The sequence below is a fragment of the Macrotis lagotis genome, chromosome 3 (genome assembly GCF_037893015.1).
Source record: "Macrotis lagotis isolate mMagLag1 chromosome 3, bilby.v1.9.chrom.fasta, whole genome shotgun sequence".
NCBI lineage: Eukaryota > Metazoa > Chordata > Mammalia > Peramelemorphia > Peramelidae > Macrotis > Macrotis lagotis.
In genome coordinates, this window is record NC_133660.1 from 124,119,349 (window position 1) to 124,145,480 (window position 26,132).

At 36.4% G+C, this 26,132-nt stretch overlaps 1 protein-coding gene and 1 long non-coding RNA gene across 11 annotated transcripts in view; both read left to right on the plus strand.

The window, feature by feature from the left end:
• ANAPC10 (anaphase promoting complex subunit 10) overlaps nt 1-26,132 on the plus strand; it is a 694,704-nt gene that overhangs the window by 349,386 nt on the left and 319,186 nt on the right. The gene's annotated exons all lie outside the window — the stretch shown is intronic.
• LOC141516227 (uncharacterized) lies at nt 6,541-25,495 on the plus strand. The gene is made up of 4 exons (XR_012476641.1): nt 6,541-6,652; nt 20,632-20,834; nt 21,254-21,349; nt 23,705-25,495. It is a non-coding gene; the product is annotated as an uncharacterized LOC141516227 (long non-coding RNA).

Consider the following 26,132-nt stretch of genomic DNA (forward strand, 5'->3'; position numbering starts at 1 on the left):
TTTTTGAGACATGCCCCAAATCCGTGTTTCACCCTTGGGAATATTAGAATTTGGCTCATTTAACCCCACCTTGAGTTTTCTCTGGAAATATCAAATTTAATTTGGGACTAGGTTACCACAAAAAGGTAATAAGGCACTCAATTTTCAGGCAAGAAACAGGATCTGCTAGGTGGCACAGTGGATAGAGCACAAGCACTGCAGTCAGGAGGACCTGAATTACCTAGCTGTGTGATCTTCGGCAAGTCATTTAACCTCATTACCTTAATAAATAATTTTTTAAAAGGAACCAAAGATAGAAATACATTGAGTAAAGGTCATATTTTATTTTGCCTAACATGATGTTCAATACACACAACACCCCCCCCCCAATAAGTCAAGGTAACTCTGTTTTCTGGTGATCCTCCAGCTTCTCAGGGATATAGATGAACTTCCAGACTTGAGCAAGACTGGTTGAGGTTTTCTTGAATATGGAAAGAACTTGGGGTCTCGTTGTTCATCAGTTGGTAATAGTTTACTTGACTTGTGGAATCAGTGAAGAACATGATGCAAGTTTTTTTCTGCCGCAGGATGTTTCTCTAACTTGAGACTTTCTTTGGTCTGGGAAGTCTTCCTCTCAATCTAGAAATTTGACTTAGAACTCCTGTCCTGGATGATGGTTCCTCCTCTTGGTGTCCCTTTGTAACTCTGCCAATGCTAAATCTGAGACCAAGAGGCTGGGATGCAGAAGTGTGGATTAGGTTCAACCTTACTTGGGGACCTGAGTCCACTCTCTGTGTTTAAACTCTACTCTACCTATCCTTCTTCAGCAGTTCTCCAACTCTATTTTCTTCTCTTTTTTAAGACTAGGTGTATGTGTAAGGGTCCTAATTTCATTAGCAAAAGATTGTTAACAAAAGTTCTTGGGAATTTCTTCAAAGTAGGGCTAATTTGCGATATATGGGACAAGCCAGGAACTATCACCAAATGTCAGAAAAAGTCTCAAACACAGTGTCACTGGAAATACTTAACTCTTATTACCCAGAGACATTTTTAAAGTCAGACACAATCACTAAACTAAATTTCAGTTGCAAAGTCATAATTACAAACTTCAAAACCATAAATTGTTCATGACTCAAAAATACAGGTTACAGATTTATAACAATAACTTAATTCATACAAATGGATGATAAAGGACAATATTGCCCCCCCAAATGTAAACATCTTGTACTCTTTGTCAGACCTCTCTTTTTGATACAAATAAATTAACCCATATTCAACTCAAGTGGATGACTATCAAGCATCAAAAAAAAGGTTAAATTATTTTTCTAGCAAACAATTTACAGAAAGGAAGATCAATCAAAACATTATTGCCATTAACATTGTGAACTCTGAACACAGAGTTAACCTTGGCTGAGCATCTCTTGAACACATTCTCTCAACATCAATCCTGCCCTCACCCCCTCCCAACTTTTCTGAGCTTTTAACACTCCCTATTCTGGTGGTGTTGGAGTTGATGATGGTTGGAGTCAAAATGAAGGTGAAATCTAAGAGTCTGAACTTGCTTTCATGAAAAGGTCAAATAAAAGTTTGTATAAAGTGATTCATTTCTTAATGGTACCATTTTAAGAGAGTTAACCATTTAGAATTCTACTCTCACAGTTATTAATATTTGAATTTAAATGCAACTGTTTTACTCATGAAGTTTCTCCTTCCTTCTTGCTTGGGTTTGGGTTTTTTTTTTTTTTTTGGACATAAGAAACTCATTTAGTAAAAGTGACCCTTAAACATACAAAGCACAATTGATTTCATCCAAGGAGAATTTTCTACACATGTTCATAACAGTTGTCATTTGTTTATACTAAATACAAACAAACACCCTCCATTATTGGCACATTAAGCAACCATTACCATATGTCTGACATCACTGTAGGGAGAGGGTGAATTTTAAAACACAAACAATTTCATGCATTAAATACCTTTTGGATGGGGTGGGGTCCTGAGGAGGGAATTCAAGGGATATCCTTAGGCAGAAACTTCCAACACAAAAATTTTAATACAAATTAAGAGGTAAAACTTGAAAATTCCCCACTAATGATGTACTGCATATATTTTTTCCCTTACTGTGGTCAAAAGAAGTCTGATTTTTTTTAAGGTTCAGTTACATGTAATAGAAACATACATGTGCCACTTCACTTACAATGATGTTCTTATAGGAACAAATGCAGCATATATTTTCAAAAACCATACTTGTTGGTGTACATAGAAAGGAGAGCAACATATTCACTAATAGATTTTTTCAGAATAGCATATATTATATCCTCTGAGGCAGACTTGTATGACCATAACTCATATTCATTGTATATAGTACTATAAGGTTGATAAAGTGCTCTCTTTTTAGGTAGATAAGCTTAATTATTCTCATTTTACAGATGAAGAAACCAAAGCTTAGAGGGGAAAAGTGACTTACCCAGGATCATTCAGATAGCATTACTAACAAGAACTGAATTCAGACCCCCAAGAATACAAGTCCCCATGCTCTTACAACCATATTCATAAACTCTAAGTCAAAATATGATACTTGGAGTCAGAGTTTGAGGCCTGTCCTAGAATCTTGGGCAAATACTTTCTCTCAAGCTCAATTTCCTTATTTGTAAAGATTGGATAATCATGTTTGCTCTAGTCTCTCACTTGGATTTTTTTGTTAATTTTGTTAAATTTTGTCTATAAAGCATTTTATAAGTCCCAAAGTCTCCATAAGTGTTACCTGATAGGATTACTTCATAAGATGATCAGCAATATTTTCATTTTTTAAAATTAAATTTTATGTTTTTATTTTTAATTTAAGCAATCCCTTCAAAAGGAATGATGGAAGGAAGAGAAGAAAAAAGGAAGGAAGGAAGGAAGGAAGGAAGGAAGGAAGGAAGGAAGGAAGGAAGGAAGGAAGGAAGGAAGGAAGGAATGGAAGGAGGAAGGGAGGGAGGAAGGGAGGAAGGGAGGGCGGAAGGAAAGAACTTCTATATACCAGGTCTTATAAGCTTTGGGGACTTTTATCCCATTCTTGTGGATAGAGTGGCTAGACCTAGAGGCAAGAAACTTCAACTTCAAATCCAGCTTCAGACATTCACCAAGTATAATCCTGGGCAAATTACTGAACCCTGTTTGCCTCAGTTTCCTCATCTATAAAATGAGCTGAAAAAGGAAATGGCAATTCTCCAGTACCAAAAAAAAGAACAACACAACACAAATAGGGTCATAAAGAGTTAGATGTGACTAAAATGACTCAACAGTGCAACAGCAACAAAATACTTCTTTCACAAAGTGCTCCTAAAAGCAAGTCTTCCTACATTTTCCCCTCTGAGTTCTATACTTTTGAGGGGTAATGTGGGGAGTTTTCTTTAATGCTTAATTGGTTTAAATTCTTCTTTCAATATACTCTCCTCAACATCAGTTACCAAGAATTAGTGCCCTAAAATCATTTAACCATTTAACTTTTTTTAAAGATTTTATTTATTTTGAGTTTTACAATTTTTCTCCTAATCTTACTTCCCTCCCCCCACAGAAGGCAATTTGTTGGTCTTTACATTGTTTCCATGGTATACATTGATCCAAATTGAGTGTGATGAAAGAGAAATCCTATCCTTAAGGAAGAAACATAAAGTATAAGAGATAGCAAGATCAGACAATAAGATATCAGTTTTTTTTTTTAATTAAAGTTAATAGTCCTTGGTCTTTGTTCAAACTCCACAGTTCTTTCTCTGGATATAGATGGTATTCTCCATTGCAGACAGCCCCAAATTGTCCCTGATTGTTGCACTGATGAGTCCATCAAGGTTGATCATCACTCCATGTTGCTGTTAGAGTGTACAGTGTTTTTCTGGTTCTGCTCATCTCATTCAGCATCAGTTCATGCAAATTCCTCCAAGCTTCCCTGAATTCCCATCCCTCCTTAACCATTTAACTTTTGCAAAAGAATATTTATTGAAAAAATATAGCATGAATAGTATTCATAGATCTACCTGACTTTTTACCTGAGGACACATTCTCCCCTATACCACTTTAGTCCCTGAGTAGGTGGTTAGAGTACTAGTCCTGGAGTCTGGAACACCTAATTTCAAATCTGGCCTCAGACCCTTGACATTTACTAGTTGTGTGACCTTGGACTAGTCACTTAACCCTGGTTGCCTCTTATCCTGGGTCATCTCCAGTAGTCCTGATTCCAGATGGTTCCAGAAGAGAAAGTAAGACTGGTGACTTAGCACAGCCCCCCTCACTCAAATTCAATTCATGTGCATGTCATGGCATCACTTCCCTGATATCATGGTCTTCTTTGAGAATGAAGGATAAACATCACCATCACTCCCTAAGAAGAATGGGCTCAATCTTGAAGTATTTGCCCCAAAGCATTTGCCTCCACCAAGTTCACTTTCACATGTGCCATGGTCATTGTACATAGTCAATGTCTTACTTGTAAATCCCATCATTTTGGCTTCAGAGCCAGTATATGCTTGGTTGGGTCCTCTGGGCTGATGAATTCTTCTGTCTTATAAACTAGCATGGATTTCACCTCCATAATCTCTTGTGACTCTTCTAACCTTTCACATTTGACAGGGTCACAGCTAAATCCATATCATCTCTTTTACCTAAGGCAGGAAAGAATAGACACTGCAGAAACAGTAAAAAACTTCAAGGTAATATGCCTATGGCTTACTGCTGGCTCCAGGTAAGAGAGGACCTGAGGAACCTTCCCCATCTGGAGTTTTACAGCAGTTTATCTTCTTTTCTGGATCCCAGGGAAGGAAAGGGGTTGTGTTGACTTGTTAGGAATCTTTTGCCTGTACTCCTAGCTCCAATTTAGCTGCCAAGCAAAAGTTTGTTTCATTAGCAAATGATTAGTCATGCATTCAAGGGTATATCTAGTCTCCTTCATTTCACATCACCATGAGCTCCCAGAAACAAATCCACCAAAGGTATGTGCTCTCAGAATTGATCTCTTATTAACCAATGCCCTGTTAATATTTTGTTGAGTTTGTTGTAGTTGTTTCAGTGGGGGTCCAACTCTTTGTAACACCATTTGGGATTTCTTTGGCAAAGATAATGGAGTGGCTTGCCACTTCCTTCTCTAGTTCATTTTACAGATGAGAAAACTGAGACAAACAGAGCTAGGAAGTATCTGAGATCAGATTTGAAGTCAGGTCTTCCTGTCTCCAGGCCTGGCACTTCATCTATAGCTCTCCTTGATACACAGAAGAGGAAAAAGAGAGCATTATTTGTGAAACCATGAATCTTTATCATGAGTGTCAGCAGTGCTTTTAGAAATTGATACAAGTGATTTAACAAAGCTGATGATATTAATGGAAATTTGATTCAACTGCACTTCACACAATTTAAATGAATGAAATCATTTTATCTTTACAATAACAACTCACATTTCTATAGCACTTTAGGCTTTCAAGAATTCTCACCCATTAACAGCTCTGGTAGGTCAACAATGCAGGCATCATTATCCCCTTTTTACAGATGAGAAAATTGAGGTTAAGCAGAAGGGCCATCACCAAGGTCACTCTAAGTGTGCATATAGCAGAAGGTGGGGATGCCCATTTGAGCCCTAATGTTTAAAAAAATCAATGTTTTCATAGCTCTCTGAAAGTCTATTCTAAAATATATACTAAATATTCACTATACATAAGCAATCAGGGAATCATTGTGTTGTTGTTCAGCCATTTTCTTCAGTCATGTTCAAATCTTTGGGACCCCATTTGGGGTTTTCTTGGTAAAGATAATGGAGAGGTTTTCCATTTTCTTCTCCAGCTTATTTTACAGATGAGAAAACAGAGACCAACAGGATTAATGATTTGCCAAGGGTCACACAGTTAGTGAGTATCTAAGGTTGTATTTGAACTCAGATTTTCCTGACCCCAGGTTCGGCACTCTATCTACTGCAGCACTTAGCTGCTCTAGTCAGTGTAGAGTAGTGGAAATATGATGTCAGAGGAACAAAGTTTAAATCCCCTCTTGGATACTTATTCCTTGTGTAATCATGAAGAAGTTTTATGCCTTTCAATTTCTCAGCTCTAAAATAAGTGTTGAATTAGAGATTCTAAGGACTCTTCTATCTGTAAGTCTGCTATTCCATTTTTCATTTTTAAAGTTTAGTTTATAATTTTTAAATGTAACAAGGGACTAGCCAATGAGAGGTCAGCCTTTTTGAATGCATATGGCATGCTAACCTATGCTAACCTAATGAGTAAAGATTCATTATGCAAACCTCATGTGGATTTCTATGCATGAATAGTTATTCTATCGGTGTTTCCAGTCCATTCAATATATATCTTTTTGATTCACTACTAAGCCAGAACTACAAAAAACTCCCACAGAGGCAACTCAGTCTCTTCCTTCTCTGGCTGCATTTGAGTAAAGAGACAATAATTACAATAAGCTTCCATGTAGAGAGAGTGTCAAAGTCCTACTCTTCTCACCTGAACTAGCATAAAGTGATGAGTTCATGATTCTGCTATTGCTTATCTCCCTGTTGTATATATTATTTCCTGCCTTAGATGAAGGAACATTGGAGATGACACTCTAGTCTGTGATCTTTTGAGTTTCAAATGATCAGCAGAACACCAAAGGGACAGGAATTGGAGGTCAGTTCAGAGGCCCCTGCCAGTTTGGTCTGGTGAGTAGTGATCTGCTTGTCCCTAATAGCATTGGATGGATGGATAGATGGATGGATGGATGGATGGATGGATGGATGGATGGATGGATGGATGGAAACTAAGAGGAAACAACTTGTCTATCAGATAAGAGTAATTTGTAAGAGTACTTCGTAGAGAAGTTACTTTGAATTTAAATCCATTCTCCTCTTACCATCAAAATGGTAATGGGAAGAGTATGCCTCCAGTTCAGCAGGCAAAATGCATATCTCTCTTCTTATTATATCTCCTCAGTATATATCTCTTTGTAAAAGTTAACTGTTGCATGGGGGAGGTGATCAACCTTGATGGACTTACTCATTCCATCAGTGCAAAAATCCGGGACGATTTGAGGCAATCGTCGACAGAGAATACTATCTGTATCCAGAGAAAGAATTGTGGAGTTTGAACAAAGACCAAAGACTATTACCTTTAATTTAGGAAAAAAAACTTATATCTTATTACATAATCTTGCTATCACTTATACTTTATTTTTCTTCCTTAAGAATATGATTTCTCTCTTATTACATTTGGATCAATGTATACCATGGAAACAATGTAAAGACTGGCAAATTGCCTTCCGTAGGGGTGGGCGGAGGGCAGTAAGATTAGGGGAAAATTGTAAAACTCAAAATAAATAAAATCTTTAAAAGAAAAAAATTAACTGTTGCCTATTGGTTAAATGATATTTGGGTGTCAGTCAATGGTATCAATAATATTAGTCCAATACACCCCATTAAATGCTCAACTGCTCAGAGATGTGTTTGACATTGTACCAAAGGGAGTGACAGATGGCATATCACCAGCCATGAGACTAATGCCCCCTTTCCTTTTTCTCCTTTAATTTTAAAGGCAAAATTCATAAAACCAAGTGACCAGACAGACTGTGGATCCCTCCCCCCATTTCAAAAAATCCTTATAAAGAAAGAATTTTTGTTCAAATTTTCTTTGGTTATCTCAAGAGTATCTGTAAAGAACATTTTGAAACAAACCAAGAATGGTGGTTTGACAAGAGAATAAGACTTAGCTCCTTTGGGTTTGATGGCAGAACAGAAACCTCTTAAGGAAAATGCTCACAGTCCTGCTTATAAATCATTGGTTCAATACACTGGGCAAAAAGACAACTCCAACAAGCTGCAGAAACCTTTGTTCTGCAAACAACAATCTTGCTGAAAGAATCTTTACTCATTAGACTCATCTTTACTCATCCCATGATGGAACAAGTATAGCAGAATGAAAAGAATGCTGGGTGAGAATCCAAGCATTTCCACTTACTATGTTGTAGCTCTTCAAATCTCAGTTTCTTTATCAGAAAAATGAGAAACCTGGATTGGATGACCTTTAATGTGCCTTCTTGTTCAAAATCTATGACTGATTTTATCTGCATTTATCTGGTTGGACCATTGATGAGCTATACTACCCACCTTCTGAAACAGAGAGAAAATGGAATCAAGATGCATAAATAGACTTGCATTTATGGGCATGGACAATGTAGGATTTTGTTTTGCATAAGTTCATATTTTCATTAAAAAACATCCCCCCCCCAATTTCAGGGTTGGAAGAAGAGAAAATTAATGTTTTTTAATTGAATAAATGCTCCAAAATGCATAATGATCAAGGTTTTTTACACATCTATGTCAATATTTCCATGTTCTGGAACCTGGAAAAGTCATAGAATCATGGATTTTTGAGATGAAAAGGATAATAAAAGTCATTGAAAGAAAAAAAGGGGGGGAAGGAAATCTTTACTCTGGGAAGAGGGTGTAAGAGAGGGAAAAATATGTGACTTATCATGTGCCTCATAGTTTTCTAACAATGGTATGATAGCATCAGTTCCTACTGGTGAGAGCCAATTGTTAAATTTTCAGTGTGAGCATTTATACCTTGAAAATTGAGAAAAATCAATGCTTCATTTATTGTTCCATTGGTTGCCTATACTTAAGAAAGTTTCAGAGAAAATGGAAATTAATGAAAATTATATTTATAAGGGTATAGTAAGTACTTCCCCTCCCCATGGAGGGCCTGTTGTTAAATATTTGCCAGAATATCCTTTGGTTAAACATTTAGCAGTTCAAAAATTTTTGACTTTCCCATAGTTGCTTCTATTTCTTGTTGAAAAGTTTGTCTACATTTTCCTGTATTTGATACTGCTAATAAATTACAATACCATTGGGAAAAATAAAGGTCATTGAGATCAATCCCTTCCATTATACATGAGGAAATTGAGATTTGAGAGATTGTAAGTTCCCCCTTGCAGTGTGGTATGGTAGATAGGGTGATGGAGTGGAGTCAGAAAGACCTGAGTTCAAATCCAGCTTCAGATAGCTTGACTAACTCTTTGATTCTGGTCAACTTACTTAACCTCTATCTGCCTCTGTTTCCTCATTTGTAAAATGAGGGTATCACTCAGTGGTTTCTAAAGTCCCTCTAGATCTATGATGTTCTTATAAAGGAGGAGGGGGTATCAATTTAATCAATCAATCACCTCCACTGTACTTAAAGTAACCAAGAAGATGCTGATACCTTCATCAGGTGAGGAGATGGGAAGGAAATAAGCATTTATTATGTGGCAGACTTTATGCTAAGTATTTCGTAAATATTATCTCATTTGATCCTCACAATACTCACTGGGAGATGAGAGCTATTGAGTCTCATTTTACAGTTGAGGAAACTGAGTCAGAAAGCAGTAAAGTGATTTATCCAGGGACACATAGGTAGATAAGTGTCTGAAACTGGGTATGAACTTGTGTTTGAGACTCCAGGTCCAGCATTCTATCTAGCTACTTCTATGAGAATACCTCTACAGAACCAATAAATGAAAGTTATAAAACTAGGTGTTTAATCAAATTTGAAAGGAGCAGCAGTATTCCAATTTTAGAAGGAATGAAACAGAAGAGCTGCTTCGGGATTGAGAAAAAAAAAAGTTAGTTGTATCCTGTGGGGCTTGGAAAGAAAGTGGAGGATAGAAGGGTCTGACTTGCTTTGGTCCATGGACTCACTGGTCCATGGAGGTCATAAAGAGTTGGATACAACTGAACAACACAAGGAGGGCTTGAAATAAAACCAGCCACTTTGGAATAGGGCCCTCCCATGGGAGGTCAGCCTAAGTGGTAGAATATATTCCAGTCACCGCCAAGTTTGCCAGATAGAATCCCTTGGTAGAGGGAGTGTTGGGTGGGGGCACAGAAGGAGAAGAAAGAGGCACTGTCTCTTCTTCCTCCCCTTGAGCAGAGGATGATCTTATGAACTTTATAAAAGTTCAAAAGATTTTGGTCTTGACAAGAGAATTGGTGTGTTGGAAATCATATTTTAGTAGATGCCTAAATCAAATATATATCTATATCTTCAGATACACACACATAAATATATATACCTATATGGTTGTTTACACATATATGCATATGTACATATGTATGTGTGCTTTTGTGGGTATCTATATCTATCTAACAATTTTCTTGAGCTAGTTAGTACCATTCCCATTTAATAAGACACTAGGTCTAGTCTTATTACACAGTTAGCTTCCATGTTGTTTCAAGAGAAAACAAAGTGCAGGACCATCTCTATCCATATCCCTTATATTTTTTGTCTTTGGTGAACAAAAAAGGAGGAAAGGAGGTATCTAAACTGAGATCAGGAAACTAAGCAAAAGATTTGGAATATCTGAGGGTATGTACAGTGTCCAGTGACCTCCATACTGATACTCACTTGTGACATTTCTCATCCTTGCCTCCTCACTTCCTTCCCTTTCTTCAAGTCCCAGCTAAAATCCCATCTTCTACGAGAAGCCTTTAATGTAAAGATCCCCTTTAATGCAAGTCCAGTCCTCTTGAGCTTTTGCCACTGGACTCCAATGGCTCTGGAGGAGAGAGTGAGGCTATAACTTTGTATAGCTCTGCCTGACATAAATCCAGTTCACCTGTAAGTCAAGACCTGACCATCCTGATGTCATTGATTCTCTAAGAGGGAAGGATGAACAATAACCTATAATGCTAGTGCCCACCCTCCATTGATTTTTTTTCCAGTTTAGCCTGTTTATACCTTGTTCATACATAGTCTCTTACATGGTATCTCCCCATTAGATTGTAAGCTCCTTGAGAGTAGCACTTGTTTTTGCCTTTCTTTTTGTATCCTTGCTTATCATAGTGGGTGCATCATGAATGTGACTGGCTTGTGGCAGAAATAGAGAGACAAAAGGGACCTCCAAAAGGAAGACAATGGGATAGAACAGAAAGAAAGTTAAGTTTGGAAAAGGACTTGGGTTAGAAGGAATCTGCTAAATGTTATCTATGGGATCTTGGACAAAATACTTCTCTAAGACTCAGTTTCTTCATTTATAAATCAAGAGGGAAGTAAACTAAGTGAGGTCAGCTAGACTCACCTTCCTAAGTTCAAACCCAGTCTCAGACATGTTCTAGTCATGTGACCCTGAGCAAGCCACTTTATCCTGGTTGTCTCAGTTTCCTCATCTGTAATATGAGTCTGTGAAGGAAATGGCAAATCACTCCAGTGTTTTTGCCAACAAAACTCCAAAAAGAGTCACAAAGAATCAGACACAACTGAAATAACTAAATAACAACAACAAAAACAAGACCAGGAGTCTTTAAAAACCCTTCTAATGTTGAATTAATGATCTTATAATGTTATTCTGAAATATTATTGATATTATAGAGCAACTGAAGAGAAACTCTCTGTCATAGGGCTAGGTCTGAGATAGGGCTTTGAGAGTTGCTTCCTATCCAAGTAATAGACAAAAATCGTCTTGGATTTGGAAGAAATCTCAGGATTTTTTGTGGTCCAACCCAGAACTGAAAAAGCATCCTGCCTGTAGTAACCCAGACTAGTGGTCCTTCAGTCTCTAGTCTAGATGAAGAATTCTAATTTGGCAAAATATGCCATTTAATATCCCCTGGCATTTCATTTTGGAACACTCCAACTGTTAGGAAATTTTCCCTTTATTATTTTTGTTGTTGTAGTCATTTGGGGTTTACTTGGCAGGAATACTGGAGTGGTTTGCCATTTCCTTCACCAGCTCATTTTTATAGATGATGAAACTGAGGCAAACAGGGTTGGGTGACAGGTCACACAACTAGTTAGTGTCTGAGGCCAGATTTGAACTCAAAAAGATGTCCAGGTCCATCACTTTGTGCTCTATGGCTCCACCTAACTGCTCCCCAGGCTTCCACTGAATCAAATGTCTCCCAATGCCTTCAAATCATTATTCTTAGTTCTATTTTCTTCAGAAAAAATAGAACAAACTGAATAACACTCCAACACCTGGAGTTACCTGTCATGTCTCTCATACATCTCCTTTCCAGATGCTATTTAATTAGTTTCTTTACAAATGCCATTTTTCTTCCAGATGTGACATTCAAAAATATATGTTCTGGAAAACACCTTTAAAAGGCCAACACTTAGCCTTGTCCTATTTTTGAGAGAATTGCCAAAAGTCCTTACCCTATTTCACTAAGATGATTAACTCCTCATACATTCCAGGAATATAACCCATGATTCATTCTGTCTACTAATGTGATCTAGGAGTGGGAATAAGCAATTATTTCCATCATCTGTTAGTCAGAGAGCATTGAATTGTTCAGCTTACTGCTCAGTGTGTTCAATAAAAAACTTATCATCAGAATAAATAGAAATTCCTATCACTTGACCCTCAGAATGATGAATGCTGGTCAGATGAATCAAGGCTTCCCATCCTTTCGAGTAGGTTGAAGCCAGAAAAAGTATTAACCTCTTTGGAGTCAGCTCATTAATCCTAGTTCTATCAATAAGAGCTCCATTCAAAAGTTTAATTCTGTAACGAGATCTTGATCTTAATTAAAATATAAATAAGATTACTTATTTACTTACTATGAAAACATAGGCATGGAATGGTATGAAGGGTGAACTAAGGAGTGTCAAAGACATAACATCAAGATTTGGACCTAATTCCTTGAAATTCCCTGTGACTCCCTCTCTTTAGCAAATATTCCAGATCATCATTCTACCTTTCAAAAATACAATTTAACAAAGCTTCCAGACCATAGAGAAAGGAAGATGATAGGGATAGTATATCTTTTTTTTGTAATCAAAAATAAGAAAGAATTCATCAGGGCAGGGAATGTGATGAAAGAAAAGAGAACAGCAAAATTGGTGAAAAGAAGTGAAAACCTCTGAAGAGAAAGTATGACTGACAACGTGCTGGAAAGACCATGGTAATGGGCTCTCTGACACTTTCAGAATATTCCCCACCACATTCTCAACAAGAATACAATCTCCAATATGAGAATAGTTGATGTAAAGAGCATATAATCAAGGAAGACTATCTCTAGGATTTTATTTTGTATGCTGCTTGAGGTTCAGAGAGTTTCTGAGCAACTCCCTGAACTCCATTTTTCTCAGAAACTCTGTTTTGGGTAGAGTGATGTCATCATAAGGCTGGAGAGGAGATTTTTAGAAGATTGACTATTTAAAAAGCATGATACATAAGAGTAGAGTTGATGGAGAAGGAGAGCGCTTTGCTAGTCTGGTGTCAATGGAAAGGGGGGTGAATTTGAATGTATGTCTTGGGGTAGGGCAGCCTTGGAACTACCAAGGTGAATGTCTAGTAAATCTCCTACTGACTTCAGAGATGAAGCTGAGAGAAAATATGAACCAAGTGACTCTCCCACCTCATCCTCTCACATAGTTTTCTCTACTGATTTGTTTTTCCATTGTCAATACCTATGTTGCTCTGTCTCAGTCAAATAGGCTATTTGATATAAGGGTATTACTGGTCTGTAATAGATTGCGTACTGGAATGACAGCTTGAGACATATTTGTTTAAATATCATTACCCAAAGCACCCAACTGACCCTAGGATTTCAGAGAAGGTTTGGAGTTGAAAGGTATTCTTACTGTATGCAAAAGTTTTGAAAACAATCTTTACATGTATATATCTATACAAATGTAAGAGTTATTGTTATTATTATGACTATTATCTTCATTGTGATAAAATACCTTCTTTAAGGAGAGGGAAACAGATTCTTTCAAATGGGAAAAAAAGGTAAAATATCTTTATCATCAACTCCTTACAAATTGACGTGCAAATTATTCAGTTCTAATGAAATTTCATTAAGATGAATGTACCGCAGAAAAGCAGAGCAGAGGTCCAGACACTAATAAATTAGTAAGAGAAAAGAAATGTCTTGAGTGTAGTAGGAGCTTAATAGGCTCTCTCTCTCTCTCTCTCTCTCTCTCTCTCTCAAACACACCCACATAAGCATACCTTTTTCATTACTCTTTCTAGATCTTTCAGTGTATTGTTTCATTTGAGTGGATTTGGAATTATGTATGTATGTATATATATGACATATTTTCATTATTGTTAAATCTTGGTTGAATGTATTGATAATTGTTTTAATTTTATTAAATGTGAATTGTACTTTCTATCATGGCTATGCCACATAAGGTATATACAGTGAGCTGTTTGCTTTAAAAAAAACCCTTTTTTAAAGCAAGGCAAATGGGGTTAAGTGACTTGCCCAAGGTCACACAGCTAGGTAATTATTAAGTGTCTGAGGCCAGATTTGAACTCAGGTGCTCCTGACTCTAGGGTCAGTGTTCTACCCACTGCATCGCCTACCTGCCCCAAGATACCTCTTAAGAGATTAAGACAAAAGGATGTGATAGAATGATGCATATGATAAACCATAGACACACAAATGTGTGGATCAGTTTTCAAAGTTTTAGATATACATGAGAATTCAGAGAAACATAGGAAGATCTGCAGGGTCCGATAACAAATAAAGCAATTAGAACCAGAAGAATATATAATTAATTCAATAGCAAAAATGAAAACAGCATTGAAAAGTACTTTATCTCAGTTTAAATTAATGCCCAATTGGTTCCAGAAAACACTATTTTCCTCTCAATAGGAAAAATAGGAGATTAAAGGTGAAGAATATCATACATTGTTAGATTATTGTTGCTGTAACAGTAGGTTTGCTTAGCTGTTTTGCTTTTTTACGAGAAATGGCTCTGGGGAGGTGGTATATTGGGAAATGACGGTGGAATTAAAAAAAACTAATGACATCAACTTAGCTTAAATAGAAAAATCAGCATTCTATTCTCTTGGAAGGCTTTTGCTTCCATTTTTTCTTAATGGATAATTTTTTTTTTATAAACTTGAAGAGACTTTCATGGTGGCAGAGAATGACTGGACAGTGGATGATGGAAGCAAGAATCCTCATCTGACCTCCCCAGGCTAGGAATGTTTCTAATATGAGGTCAGATTTAAGAAGAGTCATAATGTCCCGACTTTTGGCTAGCTCTACATGGATATTTTTCCTCTATTGTAGACTCCAGGGATGTGTGTGGGCTTACTTAAAAATAAAAATAAAAATAAAAATAATTTGAACATTGCCCCTAAATATACTGGACATTCTGCATAAACATTTTAAAACAAATCAGACATCAATTCAATTCAACTCAGCCAATATTAGGGTCTTATTTTGTGCATTGTAGTATAATGGATAAAGCATTGGTCTCAGAGTCAAGAAGGCCTGGATTTAAATTCTCCCTCTAACACTTACTAGTTCTATGATCATGAATAAGTCATTTAATCTCATTTAGCTTCAAGTAACTCTGTAAGATTATGGATAGATTATAATCTGCATCAGGGGAAGCAGTCCCATACCAATAAAATCATAGATCCTTTATGCATTAACAGTTAACTATAAGAACTTCTGTTGGGTCCAGGGACCTGGGACACTACATCATCTCTCTCTTTCCAGTCAGAAATCCTTCTGCTTTGAACCCTGGGAGATATATGGATTCAATCCTAAGAAATCAGACTACCAAATTTACAATTTCTTTATACCCCCCACAATTTGGAATCCTAGGGAGAAATCCCTTAAAGCTTAGGTTTTACATTATACCTAAGGTCTCTCCAAAGCAACATAGGTACTCAGTATACAATGTAGATCAGCTACTAATGTCTTCTAAACCAAAGAAATAATAAGCATTCTAGGACTCACAAGTGCTCATTGGCAGAGGAAAAAAAAACACAATCAGTCAGTAACATAATAATTGTCAAACTCTACCAGAAGACATGATGCAATTAGCAAGACTGCCAAATAGAGTTTTATGTTTCACCTTGATTTTGTATTGGATAAACAATCTCTTCCAGGACCATGATTTTTTGGCAAGACAGGTTAAGGGTTGACTTCTTCCCATGGTCAAGAGTTATCTACCCTCCTCTTCTACTCCTACCACCACTCAGTTCTGACCAAGGGACTCAAATTCATAAGACTGCCTCCAGTCTGTTCAACTCCAGATTGTTGTCAGTCATCAATGATCAGGCAAAGAAAAACAAAGTATGAGCAAAATGTCAAGAATTTCGAGGATAATCATGAAAAAAAGTGGGAAGAAAGGAGTTTATTGGTTTCAGATCTCAAACTTTATTGCAAAATAATAAGCATTAAAATAATTGGTACTGGTTAAAAAAGAAAACTATCATGAGAAGTGATTAGGAACACAACATAGAGAAGCAAATAAACACAGAAGCATAGTATTTGATAAAAGCAAAGATCCCAGTTACTAGACTTACTATTTTTGGAACAATTGGATAGTAGTTTGGCAAAAATTAGATTTAGATCAATACCTTATACAATATACAAAGAAAACTTGAAATAGTCATGTACCATATCATAAACAAATTTGAAAAAAAGAAACTACCTTTTCTTATGAAAATTACCTTTCTCTTTTTTAATATGAATAGGGGAAAGAGTTCAAGAGTACACAAATAATAGGATGGATAACATTGATTTCATAAAAATTAAAAAGTTGTGCACAAACAAATCTACCAAAGTAAAAATTGGAAGGTAAACAGATTATTGAAAAAATATTTGTAGCAAGTTTCTCTAATGGAATTCTCATTTCCAAGATAAATGTAAGTAACTGATTCAAATCTGTAAGACTAAAAGCCTTTACCCAATAGATAGCCAAAGGATATTAAACTGAGGTTTCCAAAGAAAGAGATTCGAGCTATCAACAATCATATGAGAAATGTTCTATGTCATTAATAATTAAAGAAGTGAACATTATATCAGTTTTTAGGTTCTTCTATTAGATTGGTAAAATGACAAAAAAGAAAAATGATAAATGTTGGAGGTATTGTGGAAAAATAGGCACACTCATGTTTGTTGATAGAGCCATGAATTTGTCTAGGCATTGTGGAATGCAACTTAGAACTTTACCCAGAATGTTACCAAACTGTGCAAGATCATTGACCCAGCCATATCACTATTAGACCTGTACCTCCAAAGAAGTCAGAGAAATATGAAAAGGATTATGTCTATGAAAATATACATAGGGGCGGCTAGGTGGTTCAGTGGATAGAGCACAGGCCCCGGAGTCAGGAGTACCTGAATTCAAATCTGACCTCAGACAGTTAATAATTACCTAGGTATGTGGTCTTGGGCAAGTCACTTAACCCCATTGACTTGTAAAAACATATATATATATATATATATATATATATCTTTTTTGATGACCAAAAATGGGAAACTAAGGAGTATTCTCTTATTGAGGGATGCCTAAAAAAATTATGGCATAAAATATAGTGAAATATTATGTCATAATATTGATGAAATGGATAATTTCAGAGGAAGAACTTTATAAACTGATGTAGAGCAAAGTGAGCTGATCTAGGAGAATGTTTTCTACAATGAAGCAACATTTTAGAAAAAAATTTGAAAGGCTTTAGAACATGGATAAATGAAATGATAAACCCTAAGTCCAAAAGAATGAAGATGGACCATGAAATACCTTCCAACGGAAAATTAATGAACTTAAATTAAAAAAGAAACATACAGTGTCAGACATGACTAATATAGAAATTTGTTTAACTGTATTATGTAGCTATGAATTAAGAGATCTATTTTTCAGATTTAAAAAATTTTGCTCAAGGGAAGGGGCTTAGTGGAAGGGATAGATTAATCTTAAAAATACTTTTTACTTGAAAAATAAAAATACTAAACTATTTATGAAAAGAAAATCAAAGCAAAAGAAGTAGATAGAAGTCTGGTCTCAAGTTCACTCATTTTAGCACTGGTTCTAACTGCCCTGTGGGAATCATTGCCATTGATATGTGTTTAGGGGAAGGGGAGAAGATAGGAGGAAGTCTCCTTCCTGCACACTTCTAGGATGAGGCCTGAACAGTTTTCACAGTATCTATAGCCAGGAAAAGAAAAGTGAGGCAGAGAGTAGGCCACTCCCTTTTTAAAGTCAACTGAGTTAGTGTCTCTTCTTGATTAGTGGTCAATAATGGGATCATTTTGTGATCTGAAAGCAACTCAAATCCTTTAGTACTGAGTTATTTCCTGCAAAGTGGTCAGGGCGCAGGCTAAGTACTCCACGGAGATTCCTCCAAACAAATCTCCACTACCAATGTATTGATGCATTGACCTTCAAAAACATTGATCAGAGTCTCCTTTGATTAATTCAGTGGATTCTTCAATCAAACTGATGGAGTTATTGGTCATGAGTTTTTGTTTGGTAGCCTCTGTGGGACACCTCATCATATTGCTTATAGGACACAGAAAACTCAACATGCTTGGTATATTGAAGTTCAAGAAGACAGATGCTTATTGGAAAAATTCCTCTCCATTTTCCTTTTATTCTATAAAAGCAAGTTAATAATTCCTTTCCTCACTAAATCCTTACAGGATTTCCTTTTTCCTTGCCCTGTGGATAGGAGAGTAGACCTGCATTCTGCATGAGGGGTGAAGCCCTGAGAAGGGTAGGCTCTACCCATGTACAGTAACTTCTCCCAGGAGTACTTAATATCAGCTTGTAGTAGAAGAATATGACAGAGATAGATATGTGATTTCATGTGAACTGAGAAGAAAATTCCCATGTGTATGTTTCTAACTCAACAGATGGTAATAACTAGGACTCTGATAAACTTGACTGAAGAGAATCTTTAATAGACAATCTGCATATCATCACCTGTATGAAGGAAGAGGACTATTGAATTCCATTGGTAGCATATTCCCAGAATCTAGCCCTCTAGTCATAAAAAAAGATTTCCTAGGAAGTGTCTCATTGGCAAATCCAAGTTTGAAAATTTGGGAATCATTTATTTTAGATAGGAAATGGTGTTTCTTGATACAGTATACTTCTTGGAAAATGATCAAGCCCATAGTCCACAGGTGGGGAGATGATACCACTTCCTACTTGGCAAACAAAACCAGTGAGTTACATAGATGATGTTGTTGTATGTATAGCCTTCAGTTTCAAAAAGGACCAATGATATCATGAGGTATAATTCTTGAAGAAGGAAATTTCTTATTCAGTAGCCCCCCAAAGTAATTTTACGTTCCAGGGAAGTCTAAGCCAGAGGGTGGAATCATATGCCCTGGGAAGATTATGGAGATCACTGTGAGAAAGAAGGATTCATTAGAATGTCAAAGGGTTACCCTTATAGCAATCCCTAAATTCATTTTCTGGGAGGAAGAAAGGCTGTTAAGCTAGTTGAGTATCTTCATGTCTACTGTGTCTGTTTATGGGCTCATATTATTGTCTTTTGTATTTTTGTGGGGTTAAATAAAAGCCTAATAAGCATTTACCAAGGAGCATGTATAGGAACAAAGGTTCCCTTTTATCCATATTTAGGGAAACCTAGATGCAAATTATACCCTGAGGATAATCAGAAATTTTCTTGGAGCAACTCTGAGCATGGGCAAAGAGCCAAAAAGAGCAATGGATCAATCCCCTTTGGAGTAAGGTCACCTGAATCAAACAAAGGTCTCTGTGAGCCCAGAAATCATTATGGGGGAAAGAAGGGGGACCCTGTGCCACAGGAGACATATTTATAAGTAAAGCATAGAATTATTCCCATGAGCCTTGCATGACTTAGAGATAACACCTATATTCCTGTGAATCATTCTATATTCCTGTATACAAGTCCTTGGGAAAATGATTGTTTTTACAAGACCTCATAATTTAATCAATAAGTTGCCATATATGGTACACTATTTGGAAAGCAGCAAGATTTAGTATATAAGCGAGGTTAAGGCATTGGGGAACTGGTGTAACCTCTATTATAATTCAGTCTGATCTGACTAAGGCTGAATGAGCTAAAGTTATTGAAGAGCTTTGTGAAATCCCACTGTCTGAAATGTTCCTTTAATTTAAATCATAAAATCCATAAACTGTGTTAAAAACAAAAGAAGATAGTCCTTGCTAAATTTCAGAATTAAGGTTAATCTTTATTAGAGGATTCCAATATGTTCTTTCTGGCATGACCTTTCATGGTCTATTAAAGAGGGAAAATAGAAACTCTCTTTCTTTCATTTTGAAAACACTTTCTTTCATTTTTAAAAAAAACAATGAATTATCAGAGTCATACCCTACAGATAAACAATACCAGTTCAGGAGGGTAGCTGAAAATAATGTTTCTCTTATTATTTTCAAAACAATTAAAAATTTTATAATATATGTTTTTAAAAATGTAGTTCCACATTAGAAATTCAAAAAATGTCATTAGAAAAGGATTAGAAAAGAAAGTAGGTTCCTAGAGGTAGGATCAGGAATTTTGAAGTAGAGGTCAAGAGGTGCAGATTTTAATCCTTTTTGTTATTATTAGTGCAATTCACCTATTTAACTGAATCTCAGTTTCCTTGTTTGTAAAATGAGAAAGATTTTGAAGATACTTTCAGATCCTAACATTCTAGGCATTACATGAGATCCCCTGGGGCATGGATGATATTTCACCCCTCCCCATATCTTCCTCCAGACCTTAAAGTTAAATTTTCTTAGCCTTTAGCAAAAGTGCTTATTCATCAAGGAAGAAAGGTATGTAAGCCTAATTGAGCTGAAATAAATTTCAGCAATTCACCTTTTCAAGAGATTGTAGGAGTTCACTATTTGTAACCCGAAATAGTTGTCATAGTTGTCTGAATTTGTGTTCTTACCTCTTGTCTCTCTGTAGTCCGGATTCACGGGATTGAAACAACTGTAGCAATAAGAAGGAATTATTGTATCCAAATGAGCAGTCTTCAACCAGTATAGAATTGGAAGGGAGAAGACTCAGTTCCATATTGGGGAAACAGAGAGCTTGGGACACCAGTATGAAGCTGTTATTGAGGAGTCCAAAGAAAAAGAAGAGTCTGGAGGCCAGACAACCCTCCTGGGGTGAGACAAAGACCTTGGGGCCATCGGTTCAGTGATGGATATAGTTTGCAAAGGCAGCTCTTCCCAGAATATTATCTGATAACTTTCCATTTTAACTCATTAATCTTGCTAACTAGATGCTAAGCTCTGTTGCTTCTATGCTTCTGAAGAACCAGATTATTGTAAGCACCCTCTAAATTCCTGGCCTTGGAGGAAAGCTCTGATCACCCCAGCCTAGTTATAGCGCTGGGTAGGGGTGAGAAAGAGGGCAATAAACTAGGAAAGAACCTTGAATGGGAGTGTAGCTGGAACAACTGATTATCTCACACATAGTCAAAAATCAACCATCTCAAAACATTTTTTTACAAGGGAAAAGGGAAGAGGAGAAGCTTTGCTGAACCTAATGAAATTAAATTCTTGACTCATGCCATCCTTTTCAGAATAGAGTGATTGTCAGTGAATAAGTCATCCTGAAGGCATTGGCACAAGACAGACTTCTGACTGTTCTTATTTCATGACCATTAGCACAGATCCACGTGAGTATTCCCAACATCCACATTACTCTGTGTTAACACATTTAACCAATGACCTTCGCTATGTTGCTTCTTTAATACCAAATTGACTTACAGCCTTATCCATTAGATTTAAATACTTGGATGATTCATCATTTACAGTAAATCTATTAGAGAGGTTACACTGCAAAATTCACAATTGTCTGCATAGCACGCCTGCCTGGAAGTTAAGTATGGGAGCGGAAACCAAAGCAGAGAGATTCCTATCCTTGGTTTGAAATTTAAACTTAGCCGGCTATGACAAACATCTCAGCCCCAAGCCTGAGAGGGAAGAGGCATCTGTCACATGCTTTACATAGTTTACTCTAATAATAGTCTCAGATTGTTTCTGAGAGGAGAGTAATGCCTTTCTTCATAAGAAAAAAAGCTTGTATGGGACAATCCATGAAAAAACAGGAATTTTTCCTCTCTTTCCCCTTCTTAGAAGATTCCCAGTCTTACGGCTCACTCCCCCCACCCCCACCCCGACTAGGCAGGTGTGTGTCCCAACTGTTGGCTTTGAGCTGGTTAAATATAGTCCCAAGCCAGAAGCTTGTTCACCAGTGAACTAGAGCTTACAGATGTTATCCCACTAATAGTAAATGAGCTCATCCTTGGTGCGGAGGCTTATTCATTTGGGAGAGAATAATGAAAGTGATATAGTCATTACATCATCTTTTCCTGTACATTATTCTCCCCCCATCTAAGAGGGAGAGCAGGCTGCTGTGTCAGTCCTAAGCCATCTTGTGTTCATGCTTAACAGAAAGATACAAACCTAATCTGAGGATTCTCCTGATTCAAGTTATTTGGGAGGTTTTCTTTGATGATTTAGATATTGAAAAGCATAAACTGGACTTCTTGGCTTGTAATTATCTGAATCCATACAATAGAATACAAACAAAATAATGCAAAGTCATTCTGACAGAAGGGGAACTCCTATTTGAGAAAAACTAGAAAGATTTCTTAAAGAAGATAAAGAAGTTTCTTAAAAAGAGCTTAGCCTTGAGGGGATATGGAAACTATGAAGAGAAGACATTGTTTATAGAATACCTATACAAATAGTCAATAATGAGCAAAGTAGTTAAAATCAAGTGAGTTCTCTATTCTATCTTGCTTTTTTTTCTCTCAGAGGTATCACTTTCTTCTTATTCCTTTGAGGGGTTATTTTATTTCTCTCAAATGACCAGTGGAGAGGAAAAAAGACTTGGTTCTAGACATATGGAGACTTCTGAATAATGGAACAAACTTGTAAAAAAAAAAAGGTCATGAGATCATGTCTTAAGAGATCTAAATGGTTTATTTACCTACTAGACTCCCAACTCCAATGTAGGATGTATTTATAACTAATGAAGCAGAGAAAGACATGAAAAATACCCTTAAGGTTGTATAAGGATTAGTAAATAGTCTTATATGAAAGACTGGTATTTCCTAGAGAAAGCACTTAACCTTCACTACTTTGCTCATTACTGAATATTTGTAGAGGTGATCTAAAAACAATGTTGCCCCCTTATGGGGTTTTCATAACTCTTCATGACTAAACCCAAGTGCTATCTCCTTAAAATCCTTGATTTTCTCAAATATGAGTTCCCCTTTTCTCAAAAAGGCTTTGTATTGTTTTGTTTGTAGTCTATCTTTATTTATCAGTGTTCACATTCTGTCCCACCCTTCCACAGTAAAATCTAAACTCTTGAGGGTTAGGGTTATTTTATCTTCTTTTTTTTTTTATTCCACAAAGGAAAATTTGTAGCTTCCTGTGGGTTTTTAAACCTATCTTGCTTTCTCTAGTCCTTTAGTTACCTAGAATTACAAACCAATCAGAGTAGAAGTATAGTAGTACCAACAGTAATGATAAGACTAAGCTCCAGTTAATATTTTTTTGTTCAAAAGAAGTCAGTTGCTTCAATGGACATTCTTATCCTTATAATTTCTTGAATTATTTCTTCCAGTGATCAAATGCCATTCTTATCTTTGATGTCACCAGAACAACATTTCCTCATAAAATGGAGTATGGATATGGATTTGAATGTAAACATGTTATCTGATGCTAGGCCATAGAATAATGTCAAAGATAGGCCATCAGAGACTTTCTAAATTCAAAGACAATAGAGTAGATATGTTGTGGTATAATAAATTACTCAAAATACAAATGTTTCTCTAATGACATGTTCCCCCTTTTTTTTTCTTATGGACTAACCTCCCCCTCAATCTGAACCACCAAGATCATGTTATTTTGGTTATGGGTTGTTTCAGTCATGTCTGTCTCCCTATGACCCTTTTTGGGATTTTCTTGGCAAAGATACTAGAATGATTTGCCCTTTCCTTTCGCTTCTTATTTTACAGATGAGAAACTAAAGCAAACAGGGTGACTTGCCCAGGTTACATAGCCACCAAGTGTCTGAAGCTGATTTGGAACTTAGGTCTCCCTGACTCCAGGCCCAGCAGTCCATCCACTGCACATAAAATTAGACAAATCAATATCAATGGCTAATGTTAGAGGTTGGTGTTGCTAATTAAATAGCATTGATTAACAGATATTTAAACAATGCATAAAAATAATAACATGGCAATCTAGATTGAATTCTCCTTTATTCTTCCTCCTGTTCTGATTGGAAAGGAAAGGGATTGAGATTTAAACTCTGGGTGGGAATTTCTCCAGCATTTCATTTAGGGGAAACAGGGAAAAGATATATACTAGACTTCACTTGCTTGCACTAACCCTCCACACAGGTGGGTCCAATGGTCAGCGAGCAGCCCTTGGGTCCAATTCTCCCACTGATGGACTTTGTGTCATTCGTTGTTGTGGTTGTTAGTGGTATGATCACACTGCTTTCATGCACAAGTATTGGATTCTGTATGTGACCCTCTCTGGACTGGTTTTTTGTTGGCTAGCATGGTTGGCCCAGTAGAGATAAAAGGTTGGACATTCTTGGAAGAGAGATTGGGTAGGGCTGTGCTTTTTCTAATTCTTACTGCACTTGTTTAGAGAAACATAGAAACAAATCAAACTTATAGTCCTCTTTCTCCACTTTGCTGTCATACAACCCTCAAAAGCTGAGTAGAACTCTTCCAAGTCACCAGAAGTAGAAACCCGGGGCACTCCTATGTCACCATGAACATTCTGACCCACCAAATCTCACAAAAAAAAAAAACATAGGATGGCAGTCAGGCTTCCATACATATACAATGAGCATATCAAAAATGATCTCCCCTTTTAAATCTTGTTCTCTTATCTCTTCTCTTGTTCCATCAGTGTATTCTTCATCTTTCCCCTCTTCCCCTTATTACTTTTCATCAAGGGAATAGGGAAATCTCAGTATCTAATTCTTCCACACCTTCCCTCGGAATGAATTCAAGATCTATGTTTCCCCCTGGAATGAAAGGTATTGGGAAGCATTGCATGGTGAGAGGTAGGTGTTAGAAAACACTGTAGGGTCATCAAACATTCACTGAGCACATTCATTGTGCCCTGGACTTGAGAATACAAAGAAAGGCACAAACGGAGTCCTTGCCTTCAAGGATCTTATATTCTAAAGGGGAAGATAACAATGTGAACAACTCTGTCCATTAAAAGTATGTGACTAATGTGAAGTATCTCAGCCCCAGCCTCTACCATCTAGATACTCTTATGAGAGGTTCAGAAACTTTAGAGAATGATGGGAAGGAAGAATCTAATCTAAGATTTGGTTACAAATCAAGAGATTTGGATTCTCTTCCTAATTCTATCACTAAGTAGATGGATGATAACTTGACTAATGACTTGATTTCTTTTATCTCTAGTTTCTTTGTTAAATTTGAATAGTAGTACCTCCCTCACTTTCCTCTGATAGATTAGGTAATTGAATATATTTTAAAGCACTTTGAAAAAAAAAGTTTACATATGTGAAAATAAAAGTGAAAAATGCAATTGTTAATTTTATAAATCTGGAGTCTAGGCTTTATTTATCTTGTAAATGGACACTCTTGTGTCCCTTTAGTCTAAATAAAGTATTGTATTACTCATTTGAGTATATGTTTTAGTTTAAAATTTTCTGAATTCAAACACTCCAAAAAAAGGACATCTCCATTTACAAAGTAGAACAGAAAGAGAATTTTATATAAAACTGCAGTTTTCTCACATACAGCTTGCTTTTTAAAAAGGTACATATTAAATTCAACATGTTAATTTCAAAACTATTACCGTTTATCTATTTCTCATTCTGTTCTGTGTTGTGGGTTTTTTATATTTAATTACTTTTCAAATTAATAAAAATTTATTTTGTTGTACATTTTAAAAGACTTCAATGATCTCTTTTGTTTTGTAAAGTCAATGAGACTCCAGTCCTGGGAGTATTTACAAATGAGGTGGTTAGATAAGCCTAGTTCTGAAAATGAATGATGGATCAGAGGGGTCAGGTCATCAACACCTGAGAGCATTGTATGTATTCTGTAACTATTTCCTGACCATTCACTGAATGGTGAACAGAGTTTTGTATTTTGTTTTTGTTTTTGTTGTTTTTTTTTTTATTGACTTCTTAGATAGAAGGGAGAGTGTCTACAAAAAGTTCCAACAGAAAAATTTAACTTCATTTTTTCTTGTTGATCATGAGGTGTAAGCACACACTACTCTCCAGAACTGGGAGAGGATTGGGGGTGGACTGGAGAAGTCCCCTTCTCTGCCTCTGTCTCTAGGTCCTGGTCTCTTAGGTATGCCTATTTCTAAAATGAGATTATTAACTATTTGTGTCTTCTTTCATTTGACGTAGAAGCTTCTGAGACTTTGAAAGATTAG